General features: G+C 47.3%; 1 long non-coding RNA gene across 1 annotated transcript; it reads right to left on the reverse strand.

The window, feature by feature from the left end:
- Positions 1-2,885: 2,885 nt before the first annotated feature.
- Positions 2,886-10,164, reverse strand: LOC116970313. The gene is made up of 3 exons (XR_004411101.1): positions 10,124-10,164; positions 7,950-7,951; positions 2,886-2,975 (listed from the first exon to the last, which is right to left on the reverse strand). It is a non-coding gene; the product is annotated as an uncharacterized LOC116970313 (long non-coding RNA).
- Between the last annotated feature and the right edge of the window lie 16,538 nt (positions 10,165-26,702).

The following is a 26,702-nucleotide window of genomic DNA, read 5'->3' on the forward strand; positions in this document are numbered from 1 at the left end:
GGTATGAGACGTGAATTGGCCAAGATTGACTGGCAATTAATTCTAAAAGGGTTGATGGTGTATATGCAATGGAAGACATTTCAAGACTGCATGGATGAACTACAAAAATTGTTCATCCCAGTTTGGCAAAAGAATAAATCAGGGAAGGTAGTGCATCCGTGCATAACAAGGGAAATCAGGGATAGTATCAAAGCGAAGGATGATGCGTACAAATTAGCCAGAAAAAGCAGCATACCGGAGGACTGGGGGAAATTCAGAGACCAGCAGAGGAGGACAAATGGCTTAATTAGGAAAGGAAAAATAGATTATGAAAGAAAACTGGCAGGGAACATAAAAACTGGCTGCAAAGTTTTTATAGATATGTGAAAAGAAAGAGATTAGTTAAAACAATGTAGGTCCCTTGCAGTCTGAAACAGGTGAGTTGATCATGGGGAACAAGGATATGGCGGACCAATTGAATAACTACTTTGGTTCCGTCTTCACTAAGGAAGACATAAATAATCTGCCGGAAATAGCAGGGGACCGTGGGTCAAAGGAGTTGGAGGAATTGAGTGAAATCCAGGTTAGCCGGGAAGTGGTATTGGGTAAATTGAATGGATTAAAGGCCGATAAATCCCCAGGGCCAGATAGGCTGCATCCCAGAGTACTTAAGGAAGTAGCTCCAGAAATAGTAGATGCATTAGTAATAATCTTTCAAAACTCTTTAGATTCTGGAGTAGTTCCTGAGGATTGGCGGATAGCAAACGTAACCCCACTTTTTAAGAAGGGAGGGAGAGAGAAAACTGGGAATTACAGACCAGTTAGTCTAACATCGGTAGTGGGGAAACTGCTAGAGTCAGTTATTAAAGATGGGATAGCAGCACTTTCGGAAAGTGGTGAAATCATTGGACAAAGTCAGCATGGATTTACAAAGGTAAATCATGTCTGACGAATCTTATAGAATTATTCGAGGATGTAACTAGTAGCGTGGATAGGGGAGAACCAGTGGATGTGGTGTATCTGGACTTCCAGAAGGCTTTCGACAAGGTCCCACATAAGAGATTAGTATACAAACTTAAAGCACACGGCATTGCGGTTCAGTATTGATGTGGATAGAGAACTGGCTGGCAAAGAGGAAGCAAAGAGTAGGAGTAAACGGGTCCTTTTCACAATGGCAGGCAGTGACTAGTGGGGTACCGCAAGGCTCAGTGCTGGGACCCCAGCTATTTACAATATATATTAATGATCTGGATGAGGGAATTGAAGGCAATATCTCCAAGTTTGCGGATGACACTAAGCTGGGGGGCAGGGTTAGCTGTGAGGAGGATGCTAGGAGACTGCAAGGTGACTTGGATAGGCTGGGTGAGTGGGCAAATGTTTGGCTGATGCAGTATAATGTGGATAAATGTGAGGTTATCCATTTTGGTGGCAAAAACAGGAAAGTAGACTATTATCTAAATGGTGGCCGACTAGGAAAAGGGGAGATGCAGCGAGACATGTGTGTCATGGTACACCAGTCATTGAAAGTAGGCATGCAGGTGCAGCAGGCAGTGAAGAAAGCGAATGGTATGTTAGCTTTCATAGCAAAAGGATTTGAGTATAGGAGCAGGGAGGTTCTACTGCAGTTGTACGTAACCCCACGTGGTGAGACTACACCTGGAGTATTGCGTACAGTTTTGGTCTCCAAATCTGAGGAAGGACATTATTGCCATAGAGGGAGTGCAGAGAAGGTTCACCAGACTGATTCCTGGGATGTCAGGACTGTCTTATGAAGAAAGACTGGATAGACTTGGTTTATACTCTCTAGAATTTAGGAGATTGAGAGGGGATCTTATAGAAACTTACAAAATTCTTAAGGGGTTGGACAGGCTAGATGCAGGAAGATTGCTCCCGATGTTGGGGAAGTCCAGGACAAGGGGTCGCAGCTTAAGGATAAGGGGGAAATCCTTTAAAACCGAGATGAGAAGGACTTTTTTCACACAGAGAGTGGTGAATCTCTGGAACTCTCTGCCACAGAGGGTAGTCGAGGCCAGTTCATTGGCTATATTTAAGAGGGAGTTAGATGTGGCCCTTGTGGCTAAGGGGATCAGAGGGTATGGAGAGAAGGCAGGTACGGGACACTGAGTTGGATGATCAGCCATGATCATATTGAATGGCGGTGCAGGCTCGAAGGGCCGAATGGCCTACTCCTGCACCTAATTTCTATGTTTCTATGTTTGAAGAGCAAAAACTTGCAGTTTACAATGCCAAAATTGAAAAGTTGAGGAAAAACAAGGTGTACAGAGTTGCTTATTGCTTACAATCTGAGGAGTATGATGATGGTACTGATTACGATATGCCAATGTACCAGCTAGCAACTGATCTTCTCCATAAATAATCTTCTCCACAATGATCTTCTCCATTGCTAGAAACTGCAATTTATTTACCTATCTTTACGGACTTACAGCATATAATACAATAATATTAAAGTTCTGATCTTGAAGGCAGTCTGGGTGTATATTACTATTTCCGTCACAACGGTCAATATTATAATTAGCTACAATTAGGTAATTAACCAATTATATGCTTTAATTTCAGGTAATCCAAGCAAGATGTTTTATATTTGTTTCAGAATGCATCAATCTATAATAACTGAACATTTCATTCAGTTATTTAAATTTTTAAGAAAATTATGGGCTTTTGACTGTCCTTGATCACAGCTTTTGTGTTAAGTCAATGGAAAAGCAATAGGGAACAAGGTGCTAATTTTCGAGTATAAAAATGGCCATAACTTTTTTAATACTAAAGATATGATAGTGAATTAGGTGTCAAATTAAACTTATTGATATGCTATATCTGATGGGATAAATTGCAGACATGATTTTTAAAATCTCAAAATTGACTCTCCCCCGAATTATCATGTTACACACGCCACGTGACTCATTGATGATTATTTATTTATATTTCTACGAACAATTTTCCCAATTGGGCCTCGCACCTCCTAAAGCCGGCCCTGCCTATAGCCAAAGGTACGCAAAATTGCTGGGGAAACTCAGCGGGTGCAGCAGCATCTATGGAGCGAAGGAAATAGGCGACGTTTCGGGCCGAAACCCTTCTTCAGACTGATGGGGGGTGGGGAAAGAAAGAAGGAAGGAAAAAGGGAGGAGGAGGAGGAGCCCGAGGGCGGGCGGATGGGAGGGTGGGAGGAGACAGCTAGAGGGTGAAGGAAGGGGAGGAGACAGCACAGGCTAGCCAAATTGGGGGAATTCAATGTTGATGCCATAAGGACGCAAGGACCCCAGACGGAATATGAGGTGCCGTTCCTCCAATTTCCGCTGTTGCTCACTCTGGCAATGGAGGAGACCCAGGACAGAGAGGTCGGATTGGGAATGGGAGGGGGAGTTGAAGTGCTGAGCCACCGGGAGGTCAGGTAGGTTATTGCGGACTGAGCGGAGGTGTTCGGCGAAACGGTCGCCCAACCTACGCTTGGTCTCACCGATGTAAATCAGCTGACATCTAGAGCAGCGGATGCAGTAGATGAGGTTGGAGGAGATACAGGTGAACCTCTGTCGCCTATAGCCAGGTGGGCGCCACACTCGGAGGACTAGAGGGAGCCCAGACCAGATTCACTCACCCCCCCCCCCCCCCCCTTCTCGACCGCACGTCTCGGGCTCCAGCTCCTCGGGTCGCCGGCCGCAGGATCGCCCTCGGGAAGGCGGAGGGCGATCCCGGTGGGAAAGAACGCGGGGCCGAGTGGCCACTGTTCTCACCTGAGCTCCCGGCGCTGAGTGGAGGCCTCGTCGACCAAAGATCCTATAGCGGACCAAGATAGGCTACTCCTGCGAAATGCAATGGGCGGACGTGTAGTACGCTACGGAGGGGATCCTGAGCATTTTTCCCGCCCATTTCAGTAACCGAAACCTACCCGACCCGACTCACAGTGTAATCAGATTCAGATTCAGATTCAGATTCAGATTCAACTTTAATTGTCATTGTCAGTGTACAATACAGAGACAACGAAATGCAGTTAGCATCTCCCTGGAAGAGCGACAGAGAATATGATTTCAATAAATAAATCTGTTTACATGCATACAGTCATAGACTTCATTTTTCCTGTGGGAGTAGTGACGCGGGGCGGGGGGTGATTGGCAGTCACCGAGGTACATTGTTGAGTAGTGTGACAGCCGCAGGGAAGAAGCTCTTCCTGGACGTGCTGATCCGGCAACGGAGAGACCTGTAGCGCCTCCCGAATGGTAGGAGGGTAAACAGTCCATGGTTGGGGTGAGAGCAGTCCTTGGCGATGCTAAGCGCCCTCCGCAGACAACGTTTGCTTTGGACAGACTCAATGGAGGGGAGCGAGGAACAGGTGATGCGTTGGGCAATTTTCACCGCCCTCTGCAGTGCTTTCCGGTCGGAGACAGAGCAGTTGCCATACAGTTGGTAAGGATGCTCTCGATGGTGCAGCGGTAGAAGTTCACCAGGATCTCAGGAGACAGATGGACCTTCTTCAGTCTCCTCAGGAAGAAGAGACGCTGGTGAGCCTTCTTGACCAGAGTTGAGGTGTTGTGGGTCCAAGAGAGGTCATCGGAGATGTTGACCCACCGGGAACCTGAAGCTGGAAACACGTTCCACCTCCGTCCCGTTGATGAGGATGGGGGTGTGCGTGCCGCCCCTAGACTTCCTGATGTCTACAATGAGCTCCTTCGTCTTCTTGGAGTTAAGGGCCAGGTTGTTGTCAGCGCAGCATGCTGCTAGGAACTGGACCTCCTCCCTATAGGCCGACGCATCGTTGTTGCTGATGAGGCCAATCACCGTTGTATCATCTGCATACTTGATGATGGTGTTATTACCATGTACAGGTGTGCAGTCGTAGGTGAAGAGGGAGTAGAGGAGGGTGCTCAGCACACAGCCCTGTGGAACGCCGGTGTTCAAGGTGAGGGTTGAAGAGGTGTGCTTGTCTAACCTAACAGACTGGGGTCTGTTGGTTAGAAAGTCCAGTATCCAGTTGCAGAGGGAACAGTTTGTGTGCGTGATATAGGGTTAGATTCATAATTCTGTTAGTTCATACTTCTGTTAATTCTTGTTAAAGAATAAAATGTTTATAAACACACATACATGAATGTGATATAAATGTATATAATCATATAACACACACAATTATATTTCTTCTGATTTTTATATCCAATGATGAACTTTATTTCAGACTAGACAAGGGAATTAAATAATAAACATTGTAAACCTCCCCGCAACTTCACACACACTAGGCCCTATCCCACCCCTCAACTCTCTTCCCTCCCCCCTCCGCGGCACTCCCTCGCCTCCCCCACACAACAATGTCTCCCCTCCCCCTCCCTATGCTGTAGTCCCTTAACCCACCAGCCCCCAACCCCACATATCTCCCCATGCTCTCTGCACCCCGGCCCCTACCCCTAACCCACCTCTCTCTCCGAAAGATCGTATAGCGGAGCTCCGCTATAAGATCTTTGCTCTCTCCCTCCCCCGGCCCTTCCCAACCCTCCTGCGCCACCGCTACCCCACTTGCACTACTCCCCTCCTCTCTCCCCGCTGCCCCGGGCCGCGCACCTCCCTCTCCCCGGGCCGCGCATCCCTTCTCCCCGCCCAAGTCAAAGACTTGCGAAGATACGGGAGCAACAGCGGAAGCAAAGATCCGATCTTTGGCCGGAAGCAAGATGGCTAAGTAAGATGGCGGAGGCTGGTTGCTAAAATGGGTCCTCTAATCACCCATGAATCTTCCCCTGTTTTGCGTAGGAGTAGACCATCTTGCCCCGCTATAAGATCTTTGTCGTCGACTAGGCGACTGACGGGCAGCGCCAGCCGCCAATGGGAGCAGAATCCCGCCTCCTCAACGTCACAAAGGACTAGGTCCCACCCCCTCCTTGCATCCGACCAATCAGAGCCGCGTCCGTGGCCATCGGGCAGACACCGCCCTCGGCCAATCGGAACCGCCCATCCCGCCCTAGCAACGGTAGCGAGGGGCAGAGAGAGAGAGAGAGGGGGGGGGGGGGCAGCGAGAGATAGAGAGAGACATGGAATGGAATGGATGGATGGATGGATGGAATGCTATTTATTGTCATTCAAACCTAGGTTTGAACGAAATTTCATTTCTACAGTTTTTTACATTACAATAAAACCCAAGACCCACACTTAACAGTTTACATACACATCCATCACAATGAATCTCCAACACCTCCTCACTGTGATGGAAGGCAAAGTCTTTATCTCTCAGAGAGATAGAGAGAGATCGAGATGGAGAGAGATAAAGTGATAAAAGTAAATGAAAAGATGTATAACACAGCAAAGAGTAGCCGGAAGCCAGAGGATTGGGAAACTTTCATAGGACAAACAGAAGGAAACAATATGGGCTGAAAAGATGACGTACGAAGGGAAGCTGGCCAGTAATATAAAGAAGGACAGTAAAAGCTTATTTTCATATGTTTAGGGGAAACGAGTAGCAAAGTCAAATGTGACGTCACCTCCAATCCGAAGGGGGTCTGCCGGTGATTAGCGCTGAGTCACATGGGGGCGACATGCATGATGGGAAGAAGGTCACGGAGTGCTGCAGTAACTCAGCGGTGGGGCTGCGTCTGTGGGGAACGTGGACAGGTGCACGGTGGCCTCCCGGCGCCAGGGGGCCCTGCAGTCGGTGGACCAGAGGGCGTCCAGACTCACTCACTGACATCCCCCTCCACCCGCACGCCTCGGGCTCCGGCCCCTCGGGTCGCCAGCTGCAGGGTCGCCCTCGGGGAGGGAGGAGGGGGTGGGGTAAGGATGCGGCGCCGAGCGGCGGCGGCTGTTCCCACCTGAGATCCCGGCGCTGAGCGAGGCCCCGCCTCTTCTTATTACGTCACAGAGGACTAGATCCCGCCCCCTTCTTGCGTCCGGCCAATCAGAGCCGTGACTCGCCCCTCGGACAGACAGCTCCCTCCGCCAATCGGAGCCGCCCATCCCGCCCAGCAACGGTTGCCACGGCACGGCCGGCCCCGCTTCCGCGGCTCCTACACCACGTGGTGGGGGGGAGGGAGAGGTGAAAAGTTCACAGCAGCTGCAGAAGCTGCAAACCTGAGATAAAACCTCAACGGAGGTCCAGACAACAAAATGCTGCAGTAACTTAGCGGGCCGGGCAGCATATCTGGAGTGAAGGAATGGGCGACGTTTCGAGGTCGAGTCCCTTCCTCAGACTGAGAGTCGCATGAGAGATGTAGACGGTGATGTTGAGTGAAATCCTTTAACATAGAAACATAGACAATAAATGTAGAGGTAGGCCATTCAGCCCTTCTAGCCAGCACCACCATTCAATGTGATCACCGCTGAACACCAACAAACAGTACCCCGTTCCTACCTTCTCCCCATATCCCCTGACTCCGCTATCTTTAAGAGCCCTATCATGATGTCTCTTGAAAGTATCCAGAGAACCGGCCTCCACCGAGGCAGAGAATTCTACAGACTCACAACTCTGTGTGAAAAAGTGTTTCCTTATCGACATTCTAAATGGCTTACCCCTTATTCTTAAACTCTGGGCCCTGGTTCTGATCTCCCTCAAAATCGGGAACATGTTTCCTGCCTCTAGCCTGCCCAAACCTTTAATAATCTTATATGTTTCAATAAGGTACCCTCTCATCCTTCTAAATTCCAGAGTATACAAGCACAGTCACTCCATTCTTTCATCATATGACAATCCCGCCATCCCTGGAATTAACCTTGTAAAGCTACGCTGCACTCCCTCAATAGCAAGAAAGTTCTTCCTCAAATTTGGAGACCAAATCTGCACACAATTCAGGTGTGGTCTCACTTGGGACCTGTACAAGTGCAGAAGGACCTCTTTGCTCCTATACTCAACTGCTCTTGTTATGAAAGCCAACATGCCATTCACTATCTCCACTGCCTGCTGCTACCTGTATGCTTAATTTCATTGACTGATGAACAAGGACCCCCAGATCCCATTGTACCTCACCTTTTCCCAACTTGACAACATCTATCTATATCACTAAAAGTCTGACCTTGACCGCTTTTGGCCCACTGTGCTGCGATTTCCGAGAGATTTACGGCCGTCATTTTTGGCCACCTCGCTCAGAGCCCCCCTCCGCCTTCCATGACCGGAGGATTTTCCCCATCGTTAAAAAATCAGAGAGATATTAATGTTTGAAAAAAGATTGCCATTCTATCTGCTGCCCCTGCTGGAGGGAGGGGGGGGGACAATAAAACCAGGAAGTGGTGTGCCTCACTCAGTCTCTGTAAGATGGAGGAAGCCAGAGGGTCATGTCTCTCTGAGCTCTGAATAACACTGAACAGTCTGAATAATTCTGAACAAAAATGACTGTCTACTCAACTGTGACTGCGCTTAATGTGGTTTGAAAATTAAAATATGGTTGGTTTGAAGTAAAAAGGCACTGCTTGCAAATGGTTGTTTGGGGGATTTGGGTTGAAGTAAAAAGGCACTGCCTGCAAATGGTTGTTTGGGTTGAAGTTAAAAGGCACTGCATGCAAATGGTTGTTTGGGGTGTTTGGGTTGAAGTAAAAAGGCACTGCCTGCAAATCGTTGTTTGGGGGGTTTGGGTTGAACTAAAAAGGCACTGCCTGCAAATGGTTGTTTGGGGGGTTTGGGTTGAAGTAAAAAGGCACTGCCTGCAAATGGTTGTTTGGGGGGTTTGGGTTGAAGTGAAAAGGCACTCCTGTAAATGGTTGTTTGTCTAAACTTGACAACTTCCTGTTTGCACTATATTGATTTTAGATAAAACGCTACCACTAACGGCTGTGATTTTTGGGCACCTTACTCAGTTCCCCTCCGCTCATCAGATGCCGAGGATTCTTCCCATCAATGAAAAACAAACGTGTTATTAGTGTTTAAGAAATGTTGAGAATCTCCCTCCTGTCAATCACGCCATGAAGGCCACACCTTTTCCGGTGGGAGGGGGAGGGATAATAAAACCCGGAAGTGTGGGTGTGGCTCAGTCTCTGCATGAGGGAGAGGTCACGACTCTGTCTGAGCTGTGAATCAACTGAACACACTGAATGTCTACTGAACTGTGAGTGTGGTGTTTTGTGTGGTTTTATGGTGGTTTCACCCTGCTTGAAATAGTATGAATGCATTTGAATGTGGTGGCCTTGCACGAAATGGTATGAAACTGCATTTGAATGTGGTGTCGTTGCACCCTGCATGAAATGGTATGAAACTGCATTTGCATTTGGTGGCCTTGCACCCTCCTTGAAATGGTATGAAACTGCATTTGAATTTGGTGGCCTTGCACCCTGCTTGAAGTGGTATGAAACTGCACTTGAATTTGGTGGCTTGCACGCTGCTTGAAGTGGTTGGAAACTGAACCTGAATTTGGTGGCCTTGCACCCTGCTTGAAGTGGTATGGAACTGCACTTGAATTGTGTGGCCTAGCACCCTGCTCGAAGAGGTAGGAAACTGCACTTGATTTGGTGCCTTGCACCCTGCGTGAAATGGTAGGAAAATTCATTTGAATTTGGCGGCCTAGCACTCTGCTTGAAATAGAATTTCAAGGAATAGCCGTGAGTCAACTGCCAGCCCACCAGCCGTGAGTGAGCTGCCAGCACATCAGTCTTGAGGGACTGAGCTGCCACCCCTAGAATCCATTTGGTCCACAACGTCCATACTAGCCCTCTGAAGACCAGTAGTCCCTGCAGCCAACAACACCCATGCCAGCGCTCCAGAAAGCCCCCCCCCCCCCCCCCCCACTGGCCACCCCACCAATATTGGAATTGGTGGAGAGGTGCAATATTGCGTCGGGGGACCAGCCCTCCCGTGTGAACATGGGACCCAACGGGTCCCACTTAGTCTAGTTTAAATAATAATCTGCCTTCCTGTTTCTGCTACCAAAGTGGATAACCTCACATTTATCCACATTAAACTGCATCTGCCCACTCACCCAACCTGTCAAAGTCACCCTGCATTCTAATAGCATCCTCCTCACAGTTCACAGTGCCACCCAGCTTTGTGTCACCCGCAAATTTGCTCATTTTACTTTGAATCGCTTCATCTCAATCATTGATGTATATTGTAAATAGTGGCGGTCCCAGCACCGAGCCTTGCCGTACCCCACTAGTCACTGCTTGCCATTATGAAAGGGGCCCATTAATCCCTACTCTTTGTTTCCTGTCTGCCAACCAATTTTCTATCCACGTCAGCACTCTACACCCAATACCATGTGCCCTAATTTTGCCCACTAATCTCCTATGTGGGACCTTATCAAATGCTTTCTGAAAGTCCAGGTACACTACATCCACTGGCTTTCCATTGCCTATTTTCCGAGTTACATCCTCAAAGATTTCCAGAAAATTAGTCAAGCATGATTTCCCCTTCGTAAATCCATGCTGACTTGGACCGATCGTGTTACTGCTATCCAAATGTGCCGCGATTTCATCTTTTATGATTGACTCAAACAACTTCCCCACCACCGATGTCAGGTTAACTGGTCTGTAATTCCCTGTTTCTCTCTCCTGCATTGTTAAAAAGTGGGATAACATTAGCTACCCTCCAATCCACAGGAACTGATCCTTAATTTATAGAACAGTGGAAAATGCATCCACAATTTCTAGAGCCACTTCCTTAAGTACTGTGGGATGCATACCATCAGGCCCTGGGGATGTATTAGCCTTCAGTCCCATCAGTCTACCCAACACATTTTCCTGCCTAATGTGGATTTCCTTCAGTTCTTCCGTCACCGCAGAGCCTCTGGTCACTAGTACAGCAGGAAGATTGTTTGTGTCCTCCTTAGTGAAGACCGATCCGAAGTATCTGTTCAACTCATCTGCCATTTCCTTGTTTCCCATAATAAATTCATCATGATAGATTCCGTTAGCCCGAAGAGCTAAATCTTCCTCTCTCTTGACACCATCCAATGAATTGGCTTTTACTGCCTTCTGTGGCAGAGAATTTCACAGATTCACAACTCTCTGGGCGAAAATGTTTCTCCTCCTCTCAGTCCTAAATGGCCGACCACCTTATTCTTAAACTGTGACCACTGGCTCTGGACTCCCCCAACATGGGGAACATGTTTTCTGCATCTTGTTTGTACAATCCCTTAATAATTTTATATGTTTCTATAAGATTCCCTCTCATTCTTCTAAATTCCAGTGAATACAAACCCAGTCGATCCATTCTTTCAGTCCCGTCATCCCGAGAATTAATCTGTTGACCCTAGGCTGCACTCCTTCAATTGCATGTATGTCCTTCCTCAAACGAGATAGAAAAATATTGAAACATAGAAAATAGGTGCAGGAGGAGGCCATTCGGCCCCTTGAGCCAGCACCGCCATTCATTGTGATCATGGCTGATCATCCCCAATCAAAGCCCGTGCCTGCCTTCTCCCCATATTCCTTGATTCCGCTAGCCCCTAGAGCTCTACTTAACTCTCTCTTAAATCCATCCAGTGATTTGGCCTCCACTGCCATTTGTTACAGGAATTCCATAAATTCACGACTCTCTGGGTGACTACCCTGCTTGAAGTGGTCGGAAACTGCACTTGAATTCGGTGGCCTTGCACCATACTTGAAGTGGTTGGAAACTGCACCTGAATTTGGTGACCATGCACCCTGATTGACATGGTAGGAAAATGGATTTGAATTTGGTGGCCTTGCACCCTGCTTGAGATGGAATTTCAATGAATAGCCATGAGTCAAATTCTTTAAGCGTAACTCGAATACTGGCGATAATTCAGGAAAACTTACAATTGCTGGAGAGCCTGAGGGGAGAGAGGGGGGGGGGGAGAAAGTGGGGAAGAGGGGGGAGGGGGAAGAGAGAGAGAGGGAGAGATAAAGGGGAGAGAGAGAGGTAGAGAGAGGAGGAATAGAGGGAGGGGAGAAAGAGCGAGAGAGAGAGAGAGAGAGAGAGAGGGGGACTGAGGGAGAGTGGGAGAGAGAGAGAGGGGAAAGAGAGAGAAGAGAGAGGGGGAGAGAGAGGGGAGAGAGGGAGGGAGGGGAGGGAGAGAGGGGGAGAGAGAGGGGGACAGAGAGGGTAAGAGAGAGAGAGAGAAAGTGGGGAGAGATAGAAGGAGAGAAAGAGAGAGGGGGGGAGTAGGAAAACAGGAGGGGAGAGATACATGGAGAGGGAGGGAGAAAGGGATGAGAGAAATGAATGGGAGAGAGACGGGGAGGAGAGAGAGCAGCATTATCTTGTAGAGTGTAGAATTAGAGCATGCAGCACAGTGTGGAGAGAAGGGTGAAGAGAAAGGGGGAGCGAGGGGGGACTGAGAGAGGGGAAGAGTGTGAGAAAAAGGGACAGACAGAGAGAAAGAGAGGGGGAGAGAGAGAAGGGGACATTTAACTCAATCATGCTTTAATTTGGTTTTATTAATGCATATCTGCGTCTAGTTGCTGGTTTTTGGCATTAAATAAATTCACTAAAACATTTAGATCCAAGCTTAAATACCCAATTATATTATATCTGTCGCTAAGCAGCCACAAATATATCTCACAATAATGCTCTTTGGTTCAGAGGTTTGGTACGTAGGTGTCGGCCCAGTGTTTTATGTCCCAGGCCTGTGTTCCGGGCTCTGCACGAAGTTCTGGGCCTCCAGGCCTGTGTTTCGTAGGCCTCAAGGTTGTTTTATGGACTCCGGGCCTGTTTTGTTGGCTCACGTCATGTATTTTAGGCCCCAGGCCTGTGTTGTGTGCTTTGGCCTAAGTTCTGGAAATTCCAAGCCTCTGTTTCATAGCCCCATTGCAGTATTATAGGCTCTAGGCCTGTGTTTTATGCCTTGGCCTAACCTGTGGGCTTTGGTCTACCTTCTGGGCCTCCAAGCCTGTTTTGTAGGCCTCACGGTTGTGTTGTGGTTGTGTTGTATTCTCCGAGCCTGTGATATAGGCTCCAGGCCTAAGTTCTGGGCGTCCTAGCCTGTGTTATGGGCCCGAGATCTGTGTTCCCGATGTTGGGGAAGTCCAGAACAAGGGATCACAGTTTAAGGATAAGGGGGAAATCTTTTAGGACTGAGATGAGGAAAATGTTTTCACACAGAGAGTGGTGAATCTCTGGAATTCTCTCCCGCAGAAGGTAGTTGAGGCCAGTTCATTGGCTATATTTAAGAGGGAGTTAGATGGGGCCCTTGTGGCTAAAGGGATCAGGGGTTATGGAGAGAAGGCAGATACAGGATCCTGAGTTGGATGATCAGCCATGATCATATTCAATGGCGGTGCAGACTCGAAGGGCCGAATGGCCTACTCCTGCACCTATTTTCTATGTTTCTATGTTTCTATGTTATAGAGTCCGGGCCTGTATTTTAGGCCTTGGGCCAGTGTTATGGGCTTTGGCCTATGTTCCGAACTGCAGAGACTGTGTTTTGTAGGCCTCGTGGCAATGCTATAGGTCCGGGCCTAACCTCTGGGCTTTGATCTAAGTTATGGTCCTCAGAGCCTGTCAAATAATGCCCTACTGCTGCTTTTTCATCACCCTGTCTATCTGTCTCTCTGTGTGTTATCACTCCCCCCCCCCCCCCCCCTCTCTCAGTAAGTTTGTAGACAGCAGCAGCAGCAGCAACACTGGTGATATACAGGACTTCAAAAGCAAGCGACTGACTTACTCTCTGAAATTGCAGCCGGGTCCAAATTAACTGGAAATGTGAGCCTGTGGCGGGGACTGGCAGGATTCCAGCCAAAAACTATTCGGACACAAGCTCTGTGCTCTAGACATGTTTATTCTTTTACATACAGCTCCCTACTCCTCCGCTGACAAGGGCGTTGCCCGGCCTTAAATAACAACTTAGATACCGACCCCGTGACTCGCGCCTCCCCCACTAAGACGCCGCACTCTAGAGCCGATGGTTCGTCGTGACCTTTGGTTGCTATCAGGTGCCGCCACATGCGCCCCCCCCCCCCCCCCAGAACCAGAGGCACCGAACCGCACAGGACGTCACACGAGGCGGCCCGAACGCGTAGATACAATCCGAGGGCTTGTTCGGTTCGGAAGAACCTCCGGGAGCCCGGGACGGCAGACGCCCGCGACGGGGAGGTTGAGCCACATGGACTGGCTCACTCAGGTCTAAGTGGGCCGGTTTCAAACGAGCCACAGACACCGTTTCACTCCGGCCTCCCATGTCCAAATCGCAGCACGCGAAAGGAACCTTCATAAGGGCACTGCAAGGGTGACTTGTGGGAGTCACGGTGAAGAAAAACGTACGGGCAGCCCATCAGTGGCAGTGGCACATGGGAAGGGGCCACTCTATGACGTGACTTTGGGATGGGAGATAGGACGCCGACCCTCTCCCACAGGCAGATCAGCCCCGGTGACGGGGGTTCCTGGGACCTATCAGCAGCAGGGCCAAACTCCCTGGGGACGGTGAGCGGCGCACCATATACCAACTCCATGGAGGACGTTGACAGATCCTCCTTAGGGGCCATCCGAATCCCCACCAGGACCCACAGCAACTCATCCATCCACCCTGGGCCTGTGAGACGAGCTTTCAGGGTTACCTTCAGACAGCGGTGAAACCGTTTCACCAACCCATTTGATTGGGAATGGTACTCTGTCGTCAGGGCCGGATTTAGATGATGAGGGGCCCTAAACTGTTCCACTTGTGAGGTCCCTCCCAATCCCCCACTCCCACTACTAGAGGAAGATGGTCCACCAGATCGACACCGATTTGCAGCCGAGCGTGGCCAATGAGATAAGGGGCTGGAAAGCCGCGCTATTTATTTATTTATTTATTGCCCATGCTAGTGTCGAGTTATTGGCTTAAAACACTATTATTCTGAAATTGAGGGCAATGAAAATTACTGAAGTGTTGTTTAGAGACTACAATGCATTGTAGAACATAGAAACATAGAAACATAGAAACATTGTGACAGCATATATAAGAAAGGCCTATGACAGTATCAAAAATATTATACACCTTGCAGGGCTCTCACTTAATTGTTTTTCTCTGTTGTCAGCCGGGCAACCTTGGCAGCTTATTAAGTTGCCAAATGACAGTTTAGGTGGTCATTTAAGATCGGTTGCATTACGCGTGCGATAATATGCTCGGACGAAGTGCGTAGTTACCAATCGGAATTATGCTCAATGAAGCATTCACATATTATTTCTGCTTCAGATAAAGTCACAAACTGAACATATTCACCAATCAAGACATGATATATAACACAATGACATGCAGCAAAATTATAATACAGTATCTCAACTCTTTTTACACATTGCAATGAATGCAATTTCTATTATTTATTTCCATTTCCAACCAAAAATGTGGTTAGATTATTCAGCCTATGTTCAATCTCGGTGAGACCAAGTGCAGGCTTGGCGATCGCTTCGCACACCTCCACTTAGTTCACAATAAACAACCTGATAAAAAGGAAACTCTTTTTTCCCCAAGAACCCTTTTTTGCTTAAGTCCAAGTCAAGAGAGTTTTATTGTCATGTGTCCCAGATAGGACAATGAAATTCTTCCTTGCTGCAGCACAACAGAATATGTAAACATAATACAGAACAGGAGATAAAAGTTCAGTGTGTTTATATACCATAAACCATATATATACACAATAAATAAACAGATAACATGCAGCAAAAATGCAGGCTGTTATTGTTCAGCCCTCTACCACCTCCAGTTTAAATTCCATTTAGAATATTTATGGAGGACCAGGAAACCAGAAGCAAGAATTACTCCAGGGAGTTACTCCAGCTTCAGGGTCAAGGAGTGATTCTGCGTTGGTTTTCAGCAGTCGCGGCGAGGCGGCGACGGGACAGCAATGGCGGCAGATCTCCCACAATTCCAAGCGAGGGAGAAAGTGCCCAGCACCGACCAGTTGCCGTGACAGTGCGCATGTGCAGGGCGGCCGATGAAGTGCTGGTCGTGGGTACACAAAATTGCTGGAGAAATTCAGCGGGTGCAGCAGCATCTATGGAGCGAAGGAAATAGGCGACGTTTCGGGCCGAAACCCTTCTTCAGACTGATGGGGGGTGGGGGGGGGGGAGAAAGAAGGAAAAAGGGGAGGAGGAGGAGGAGCCCGAGGGCGGGCGGATGGGAGGGGAGGAGGAGACAGCTAGAGGGTTAAGGAAGGGGAGGAGACAGCAAGGGCTAGCAAAATTGGGAGAATTCAATGTTAATGCCATACGGACGCAAGGTCCCCAGACGGAATATGAGATGCTGTTCCTCCAATTTCCGCTGTTGCTCACTCTGGCAATGGAGGAGACCCAGGACAGAGAGGTCGGATTGGGAATGGGAGGGGGAGTTGAAGTGCTGAGCCACCGGGAGTTCAGGTAGGTTATTGCGGATGGCTACTCTTCCTTATTTCTCCACCCCCCCCCCCCCCCACCCCCCATCAGTCTGAAGAAGGGTTTCGGCCCGAAACGTCGCCTATTTCCTTCGCTCCATAGATGCTGCTGCACCCGCTGAGTTTCCCCAACAATTTTGTGTACCTTCGATATTCCAGCATCTGCAGTTCTCTTTTGAACACCAAGTGCTGGTCGTGGTGGTGCGCTTGTGCAGGGGGGGAGGATTTGCTGGCCGTAGCAGTGCGCATGTGAAGGGGGAGGATGTGCTGGCCATAGCAGTGGGCATGTGCAAGGCGGCCTGGACACGGATACGGAAGAGAGAGACAGAGAGAGAGAGAGGATGAGAGAGAGGAGGATGAAGAGATAGGAGAGACAGAGACAGAGACCAGAGAGAGAGGGACTGAGAGAGAGGAGGAGAGGAGAGAGATGAGATGATGAGGAGAGGAGAGAGAGAGAGAGAGCGATGACGGGGAGAGAGAGAAGGAGAGAGAGGGGAGAGAGAGGAGAGAGAGTGAGTGAGTGAGTGAGTGAGTGAGTGAGTGAGTGAGTGAGTGAGTGAGTGAGTGAGTGAGTGAGTTAGTTAGTTAGTTGGTTAGTTGAACGGCACCTGTCCTGCCTTGGCCGGAGGCCGCTTAGATTCCGAGGCCCTAAGCTTAAGCTTGTCAAGTTTATACGTAAATCCGGCCCGGGCTATATGTATGTATTTATGTATGTACTTAATCTATGAACCAATGTTCTATAACGTTTGTGCCTCCACCAATGTAAAGCACTTTGGCCAATGAGAGTTGTTTTTTAAATGTGCGATAGAAATATAAGTGACGACTTGACTTGAAGAAATTGAAAATTCCATAAATCAAAACCAATTTTGGGATATGTGCAATAACCTGAGCACAACAAAACTACAAACATTACTAATTCAAGACGGTGATATCTGGAGAGAACATTTCAAACTTATATATATAAGACATCACAATGAATAAAATAAACTTAAATTATTCTCATATCAAAGAAAAACTCCATACATTAGAAACAGTAATTAAGATTATCAAAACCCTCTTGATTGAGAGAGGGGGGAGAGGGAGGGAGAGAGAGCGGGGAGGGAGAGGGGGAGAGAGAGGGGGGAGGAGAGGGGGAGAGAGAGAGAGAAAGGAGAGGGGCGAAGTGAGAGAGACAGAGAGGGGGGAGAGAGGGGGAGGGGGAGAGAGAGTGGTGGAAGAGAGAGAGGGGGAAGAGAGAGAGGGGGGGAGAGAGGGGGGGAGAGAGAGTGGAGGAAGAGAGGGAGAGGGCAAGGAGGGAGAGAGAGAGGGGAAAGTGAGAGAGGGGAGTAGAGAGAGAGAGGAGGGGAGAGAGAGAGGGGGGAGAGAGAAAGAGAGAGGGGGAGAGAGAGGAGGGGGCGGGGCGGCAGACCGAGCGATCTGGGGACGGTGAAAGGCAGCGGGGGGTCCAGCCGATCGTGGCTTCCGCCAGCGTGACATAGCCGGGCGGGGGGGGGGGGTGGGGACAGACAATCGGGCCTCCCCAGAGATGGGTATAGAGGAGAGAGAGGGAGGGAGGAGAGGAGGTAAGAAGAGGAGGGGGGGGGGGGGGATGAGTGGTCTCCGAAATGCGGAAAGACAGAAGCGGCTTCTGAGTCTCTGAGAACTGGCAACTGAATGAGCACGCAGGGGATGGGAGGGCGGTTCTCCACGAGCTGCGCGGGCAGTTAGGAGGAAACGTCTTCAGCAAAGATCTTATAGCGGAGCAAGATGGGTTACACTCACGCAAACGTGTAGTCCGCTCATGGGCAGATTCTTGGGTGATTATATGACCCATTTTAGCAACCAGCCCCCACCATCTTGTTCCGCCATCTTGCTTCCGGCCAAAGATCGGATCTTTGTTTCCGCAGCGGGGAGAAGGAGTGCGCGGCCCGGGGAGAGGGAGTGGAAGTGTGGGGCCCGGGGCAGCGAGGAGGGAGAGTGTGCGTACCGAGGCAGCGAGGAGAGGGGGTGCGCGACCCGGGGCAGCGGGGAGAGGGAGTGTGGGGCCAGGGGAGAGGGGCATAGGAGGGGGGGGAGACATTGTAGTGAGGGGACAGGCGAGGGAGTGCCGGGGGGGGGGGGGGGGGGGATAAGGCCTAGTGTGTGTGAAGTTGCGGGGAGGTTTACAATGTTTCTTATTTACAATGTTTCTTATTTAATGTCCCTTGTCTAGTCTGAAATAAAGTTCATTATTGGATCAGAAGAAATATAATTGTGTGTGTTATATGATTATATACATTTATAACATTTTCATGTATGTGTGTTTATAAACATTTTATTCTTTAACAAGAATTAACAGAATTATGAACTAACAGAATTATGAATCTAACCCTATATCACACACAAAAAGTTCCTCCGCAATGTCAATTACCCTGCGAGTCGGGTCGGTTCTGGTTACTGCAAAATCAACTCAAACACTGCTTGTGAGCCATTTAAAAAGAAATGATTTAAAAAACATAAAAAAAGACAATTACCAGAGTCAATTTTTATTCTTGACAAGAAGTATGAACTGACAGATTTAGGAATCTAACCCTATATCACACACACAAACTGTTGCCCCGCAACATTGATTACATCGCGAGTCGGGTCGGGTCAGGCAGGCTCAGGTTACTAAAATGGGCAGGGAAAATGCCCATGATCTCCTCCATAGCGTACTACACGTCAGCCCATTGCATTTCGCAGGAGTAGCCTATCTTGATCCGCTATAAGATCGTTGGTCTTCAGCGCGTGTACACCGCGATGTGCAGAGAAAAAAGATCCTAGAGCTGAGCTGTAGGGTCTTTGCTGCAGAACATTCCCGATCTTTCTGCGCCTTTTGAAGAACACCAGCTACATTAATCCACAGCGGCGGGTGGGTGGGACCATGAGGCAGGTGGGCCTGGATTGGTGGGCATGAGGGCATAGTGACAACAGCAGCTGGCAAGCGCTGATGCTGTTGCCATTTTCAAAGACATTATCTTTGAAAAGGTGAGTTTTGTGAACAACTTTATTCAAAATTCGCGGAAATAATTGACCGAATTTAGAGATGAGTACATTTATGAAATCATAAATTAAATCCCTGCCGAAATTGTAAAAATCTCCGCGTTTTTGCGTCTGGTTTTCGAGGAAATACGTTTCAAAGGCAAAATGACATACACCCACATACACACACACAGTATAAAAGTATATAGATAGTTTAACACAAACTGTTCCCCCGTAACGCTGATTACACTGCGAGTCGGGTTGGGTCCGATTACTGAAATTGGTGAAAAAAAAGCGCAAATTCCGCTCAGTTGCGTATTACACGTCAGCCCATTGCATTTAGAAGGCGTGGTCTATCTTGCTTGCTATAGGATCTTTGGTCGCAATGGGCGACGGATTTGTGGATGGGCGCTGTCCGTCAGGGGGGCGGGGCTACGACTCGACCGATAAGACTCGGTCACCTGCACTGGGGACGCGGCTCTGACTGGTCGGACGCAAGGAGGGGGCGGTACCTGGTCCTTTTGTGACGTCAGGGCCGGGGGGAGCGGAACCTGCTGGTCGCGTGAGGTGGGTCCGACCAAAGATCCTACAGCAGAACTTTCCAGCACAATCTAGTCAGTTGTATGCTCATGGAATAAAACCATCCTTAAGTTATACATCTTTTGTAAATCTTGCTCAAAACAAAGTTAATTTTGAGAAATTCTTGAATTAGATAACCCCACAGGCAGATCTCATTCCACTCTCTGTCTATTGGGAATACCAGACCCCTTTTTATTTGTGGAGAAACAAATCCATAGAAAATAGAAAATAAGCACAAAAACATTAAGTAACATTCCAGGGCTAGAGCAGCTGGAATCTTCATATTGCTATTATTTTCCCAAATACTGCAGATGTGAACAGTGTGATTACATTAATGTGATTAGATGAATGAATTACAGAGTGCAAGTGTAATACAAAATCAACTCAAACACAGCATGTGAGCCATTTAAAAAGAAATGATTTTAAAAACATTAAAAAAGAAAATTACCAGAAGCAAAATTTATAAACATTTTATTCATTAACAAGAATGAACAGAATTATGAATCTAACCCTATATCACACACAAAAGCTGTTCCCCCGCAACGTTGATTACCCTGCGAGTCGGGTCGGGTAGGTTCCGGTTAATACAAAATCAACTCAAATACAGCCTATGAACCATTTAAAAAGAAATGATTTGAAAAACATTAAAAAAGACAATTACCAGAGTCAAATTTTATTCTTGACAAGAATTAACAGAAGTGTGAACTAACAGACTTACACCAAAGATCCTTAGCTCTGCTATAAATTCTTTGGATTACACTGCGAGTCGGGTCGGGTCGGGTAGGTTCCGGTTACTAAAATGGGCGGGGGGAAATGCCCAGGATCCCCTCCGTAGCGCACTGCACGTCAGCCCATTGCATTTCGCAGGAGTAGCCTATCTTGCTCCGCGATAGGATCTTTGGGTCCGACTGCAGCCCTGGTGCGGAGCCGCGGCCGACGGGACGAGGACGCTCAGCGACAGGAGCTCAGGTGGGAACTGCCGCCGCCGTCGCTCGGCCCAGCGTCCTCTCCCCACCCCGTCCAACCCCTCCCTTCCTGCGGCCGGTCTTCTTCTATGTAGTGTTTTTTGGCGGTTGGCAAACAACTTTTTAGTGCATTACCGCCACCAACTGGTATGGAGTTTGGATCAAATAACTGTATTACATATACTAATAGCCTATATCTTTCCGAACAAATTGGTTACCCTGAGAAAAAGCAATAGGATTTGATAGCACTTATATGAATTATGTTGTAAAATATCTATTAAATCAAATTGTACTTTTTCTTTTCTGAATTGTTCACTCATCTGTCTTCTTTCTTCCTCATACCTCTCACAATGTATAATGAAATGCTCTATTGTCTCTTTTTGCCCACAGAATTCACATCTGCCTGTATTATGCTTGCCTATTATAAAAATTTCAGACCAGTGTGTCCAAATCTGATTCTTGAAATTACTGTCACCTCTTTTCTGTTTTTTCCTGCACATCTCATTTCTCCCACTTTCCTCTGGACTCTGTAGAACCGCCGTCCTTTCCGCTCTTCCTCCCATTGCTTTTGCCATCTTTCCTTCAGTCTTTGCTTAATAATGTCTTTGATTTCAGTTTTACCTATGTTAATACTTAAATCAATCTTACTTCTTTCTGTTACCACTTTTGCTACCTTATCTGCCATTTCGTTTCCTCTAATGCCAATGTGTGCTGGTACCCATAAAAATATGACTGTAAGCCCCATCATTTGAATTCTGAATAGTGTTTGTTGTATTTCAATCAAAATGTCTGGTCTACTGTCTGAATGGCTGTGCTGTAAACTCTTTATTGCTAAACTTGAATCTGAACAAATAACTGTCCTTAAAGGCCTAGTATCCTCGACCCACTGTACCGCTAACAATATTGCAATCATTTCACCTGCGTATACTGAGACCTCATTATTGATCCTCTTCCCTACTTTGATGTGAAATTATGGTACAATAAATGCTACTCCTACTTTATCTACTGAATCTTTTGATGCATCTGTATAAATTTGGACAAAACTGTAGTATCTGTCAATGTATTCCCGTATGATGACTGAATTATACATACGTTGTTTGTTATTCTGTTCTAATATTGTAAAGTCTACTGTTGCATCTGGAAGTATCCAAGGTGGAATTGAAGGTAATGGAACCGTTGGAACCACATTTAATTGTGCTATGCTGATTTGTAATGCTCTCTGGGTCACTGTCCATCCAAAACTTTGTGTTTCCCTTCTCTCCTTTTCCCAGCATGGTTTGACAGTAACTTGTGCTGGGTGTTCTTGACTGTGGCCCTGTAGGTTAATCCAGTAATTCAATGAAAGCTGTATCCTTCTCATCTCTAGAGGCATCTCCCCCATTTCAACCTGTAATGCTGCTGTTGGAGTTTATTTTTATTGCACCTGTACATATTCTCAATGCCCGATATTGAATGTTGTCTATTTTCATAAGAGAAGTACTTGATGCGGACCCATACACCACACAACCATAATCTAACACCGATCTAATTAACCCAGTGTATATAGCCTTCAAAGCTGTTCTATCTGCCCCCCCAATCACATAGAATCATAGAATCATAGAAAGTAGGTGCGAGAGTAGACCACCAGGTCCGTCGAGCCCGCACCGCCATTCGCTCATGGCTGAACACTAAACAGACACCCTTACCCACAAACAGTAGACACAAGACACAGAACACAAGACACTACCCTCCCCTTTATACCGCTATCTCCCCTCTCCACCCCAAGAACCGCGTGATCTCCTGGGGGAGGCAAAAAACCGGATAAAAACCCAGGTCCAATTCGGGAAAAAAATCCGGGAAATTCCTCTCCGACCCCAATCCAGGCGATCGACACTTGTCCAGGAGATCACTCAGGTCTTACTATACTAACCATACCTAGGTCCATATCCCTGCCCTCTCCCCGTAGCCCCTTATCCCCTTGGCAGCTAAAAAACCATCTATTTTAGATTTAAATATATTTAATGTTTCTGCTTCCACTGCTCCCTGGGGCAGTGAATTCCATAAATTAACCACCCTCTGGGTGAAGAAGTTCTTCCTCATCTCAGTTTTAAAAGAGCCCCCCCTTATTCTGCAACTATGTCCCCTATTTCTAGTTTCCCCGATCATTGGGAACATCCTCGTTGCATCCACCCGATCAAGGCCCCTCACGATCTTATACGTTTCAATGAGATCGCCTCTCATTCTTCTAAACTCCAAAGAGTAGAGTTCCAGCCTACTTAACCTTTCCTCATATGTCAATCCCCTCATTGCAGGAATTAATCTTGTAAACCTTCGCTGCACTGCCTCCAGGGCTAGTACATCCTTTCTTAAGTATGGACCCCAGAACTGTACACAGTATTCCAAATGTGGTCTCACTAATACTGTGTACAGCTGCAGCAAGACCTCCGTGTTTTTATACTCAATCCCCCTAGCAATAAAGGCCAAAACTCCATTGGCCTTCCTGATTGCTTGCTGCACCTGCATACTAACTTTTAGTGATTCATGTACTACTACCCCTAGATCCCTTTGCGTTGCATTACAACGCAGCTCCTCCTCATTTAGAAAATAACTTGCCCTATCATTTTTTTCCCCAAAGTGAATGACTTCACATTTATTAGTATTAAATTTCATCTGCCAAGTTGTTGCCCACTCACCTAACTTATCTATATCCTTTTGCAGACTCTTCCTATCCTCCTCATCCCCTACTTTTCCTCCCATTTTTGTATCGTCCGCAAATTTTGATATATTACACTTGGTTCCCTCCTCCAAATCATTTATATAAATTGTGAACAACTGGGGTCCGAGCACCGACCCTTGCGGAACCCCGCTAGTTACCGGTTGCCATCCCGAGTATGAACCATTTATCCCCACTCTCTGCTTCCTATTTGTTAGCCAATCCTCTACCCATGCTAATATATTACCCCCAATCCCATACTTTTTTATTTTTAGCAATAGTCTCTTATGTGGCACCTTGTCAAAAGCCTTTTGGAAGTCCAAGTATACCACATCCACCGGTTCCCCTTTATCCACCCGGGTTGTTACTTCCTCAAAGAATTCGAGCAGATTCGTTAAACAGGACTTCCCCTTCACAAAACCATGCTGGTTCTGTCCGATGAAGTCATGTTTATCCAAGTGCCCCGTTAGTGTTTCTTTAATAATTGTCTCTAACATTTTACCCACCACCGATGTTAGACTAACCGGTCTATAGTTACCCGCCTTCTGTTTACTTCCTTTTTTAAATATAGGTGTTACATTGGCCATTTTCCAATCCACTGGGACCGTACCTGTCTCCAGGGAGTTTTGGAAAATTATCACCAATGCATCCACAATCCCCACCGCTATCTCCCTCAAGACCCTTGGATGTAATCCATCAGGCCCAGGGGATTTATCCTCCTTCAGTCTCATTAATTTCCCTAATACCACCTCCTTGGTGATCTTAATAGTATTTAGCTCCTCCATTCCTACCGCCCCCTGTTTATCCAGCGTTGGAATATTTTTTGTGCCTTCTATGGTGAAGACTGATACAAAATACTCATTTAATGCCTTTGCCATTTCCATGTTCCCCACCAACAACTCTCCAGTCTCACCCTCCAATGGACCAACGTTCACCTTAGCCACCCTTTTTCTTTTTATATAGCTATAAAAACTCTTACTATTAGTTTTTATGTTGTTCGCTAAATTCCTTTCATAGTCTATTTTCCCCGTCTTAATTAATCTCTTAGTTATTTTTTGCTGACCTTTAAATGCTTCCCAATCCTCTACCCTCCCACTATCTCTGGCTACCTTATATGCCCTTGCCTTCAGCCGAATACTATCCTTTATAGTTTTACTGAGCCATGGCTGACTGTTCTTACCCTTACCCCTTTTTTTCTTCATAGGAATAAATTTTTCTTGAAGGTTATACAGTAGATCCTTAAACGTACACCACTGCTCATGTACCGTCTTATTCTTGAGTCTGCTATCCCAGTCAACTTTGATCAGCTCAGTCCTCATACCTTCATAATCCCCCTTATTTAGACTAAGTACCCCAGCCTGAGTTTCAACCTGCTCCCCTTCTATTTGAATATGGAATTCGACCATATTGTGGTCACTTGTTCCCAACGAGTCCCTAACTATGACATTTTTAATTAATCCTACTTCATTACACAGGACCAGATCCAAGATTGCCTCCCCCCTTGTCGGTTCTGTGACATACTGTTCTAGGAACCCGTCTCTAATACATTCTATAAACTCTTCCTCTAGTCTACCCTGCCCAGTTTGGTTTGCCCAATTAATATGAAAATTGAAGTCCCCCATGATTACAGCAGTTCCCTTTTTACATGCGTCAACTATTTGCAGATTTATGTTCTGACTAACAGCGTCACAACTATTTGGAGGTCTATAAATTACACCCACTAGTGTTTTTTCCCCTTGTTATTCTCTATCTGTACCCAAGCTGTTTCACTATCCTGATCCTTCAACGCAATATCCTTCCTCTCTATTGCCGTTATTCCCTCCCTTATTAAAAGGGCCACCCTCCTCCCTTTCTTTCCTGTCTATCTTTTCTAATTGTCGAGTACCCCTCTATATTTAACTCCCAGTCCTGATCCCCTTGCAGCCATGTCTCCGTAATGGCCACGATATCATAACTATATATATTTAATTGCACCGTTAATTCATTTATCTTATTTCGAATACTCCGTACATTTAGATAAAGCACTTTCAGATGATTTTTACTACCCTTCCTTTCTGTTTTTGCCCCTTTTACATCTAGAGCTTTATCTTCACACATTCTGGATCCTCCTGTCATATTTTGATTTTCCGTTTCCCCACTGATACCCTGCTCTATTTCCTCTACCCCTGCCGTTATTACCCCCCTTGATACCTCCCCCCCCGCTACTTAGTTTAAAGACCTCTCTACTGCCCTAGTTATATGATTTGCCAGGACCCCAGTCCCAGCACCGTTCAGGTGAAGTCCGTCCTTACAGAACAGATCCCCCCTGTCCCAGTACTGGTGCCAGTGGCCCAAGAAACCAAACCCATTTTTCCCACACCAGTCTTTGAGCCACGCATTTAGCTTTTTAATTTTACGTACCCTCGCCGATTTGGCCCGTGGCTCAGGTAGCAATCCGGAGATCAGTACCCTCGAGGTTCTGCTTTTTAATTTATTCCCTAACTGCTCAAACTCCTTTAGCAGATCCTCCTTCCTCGTCCTTCCTATGTCATTGGTCCCCACATGGACCACGACCACTGGATCCTCCCCCTCCCTCTGCAAATTTCTCTCCAGCATCGCAGAGATATCCTTAACCCTAGCACCGGGTAGGCAACACAGCCTTCGGGACATGTTCTGCTGGCCGCAGAGAACCTTATCTACCCCCCGAATAATACTATCCCCTATTACAACGGCATTTCTAACTCCCCCTCTTGAATGGCCCCCTGATCCACGGTGCTGCAGCCAGGTTGCTCATCCCTCCCACAGCCCCTGATCCCGTCCTCACATCGAGTAAGAGCCTCGGTCATGCTTGTCAGGGACAAGGGCTGTGGCTCCTGCCGCAACTCCTCCTGGTTCCCCCTACCTGCCTCGCTTATGGCCACACCTTCCTTTCCTTGCTCACTAACTACTGAATTAATTAAACTAGTCGGTGTGACCATCCCCTGGCACAAAACATCCAGGTAACACTCCCCCTCCCTGATGTACCGCAGCGTATGAAGTTGGGTCTCCAGCTCATCAATGCGGAGCTCGAGTTCCGCTAGCCTCAAACACTTACTGCAGCTGTAGGGATCATCTACATCAATGGTGTCGACAAATTCCCACATCTCACAGTATTGGCACATCTCCTGGCCGCCCATCTTATATAAGTAATTAACTGGTCCTATTTAAGAATCCCCTACCCGGATTACTGTATTGATACACCCCTTATTTATATATTTCGACCTCCTATAAATGGGAAAGTACTCACCCCAGCCGTAAATTACCTACTGGTT

Source organism: Amblyraja radiata, unplaced genomic scaffold (assembly GCF_010909765.2).
Source record: "Amblyraja radiata isolate CabotCenter1 unplaced genomic scaffold, sAmbRad1.1.pri scaffold_719_ctg1, whole genome shotgun sequence".
Taxonomy (NCBI): domain Eukaryota; kingdom Metazoa; phylum Chordata; class Chondrichthyes; order Rajiformes; family Rajidae; genus Amblyraja; species Amblyraja radiata.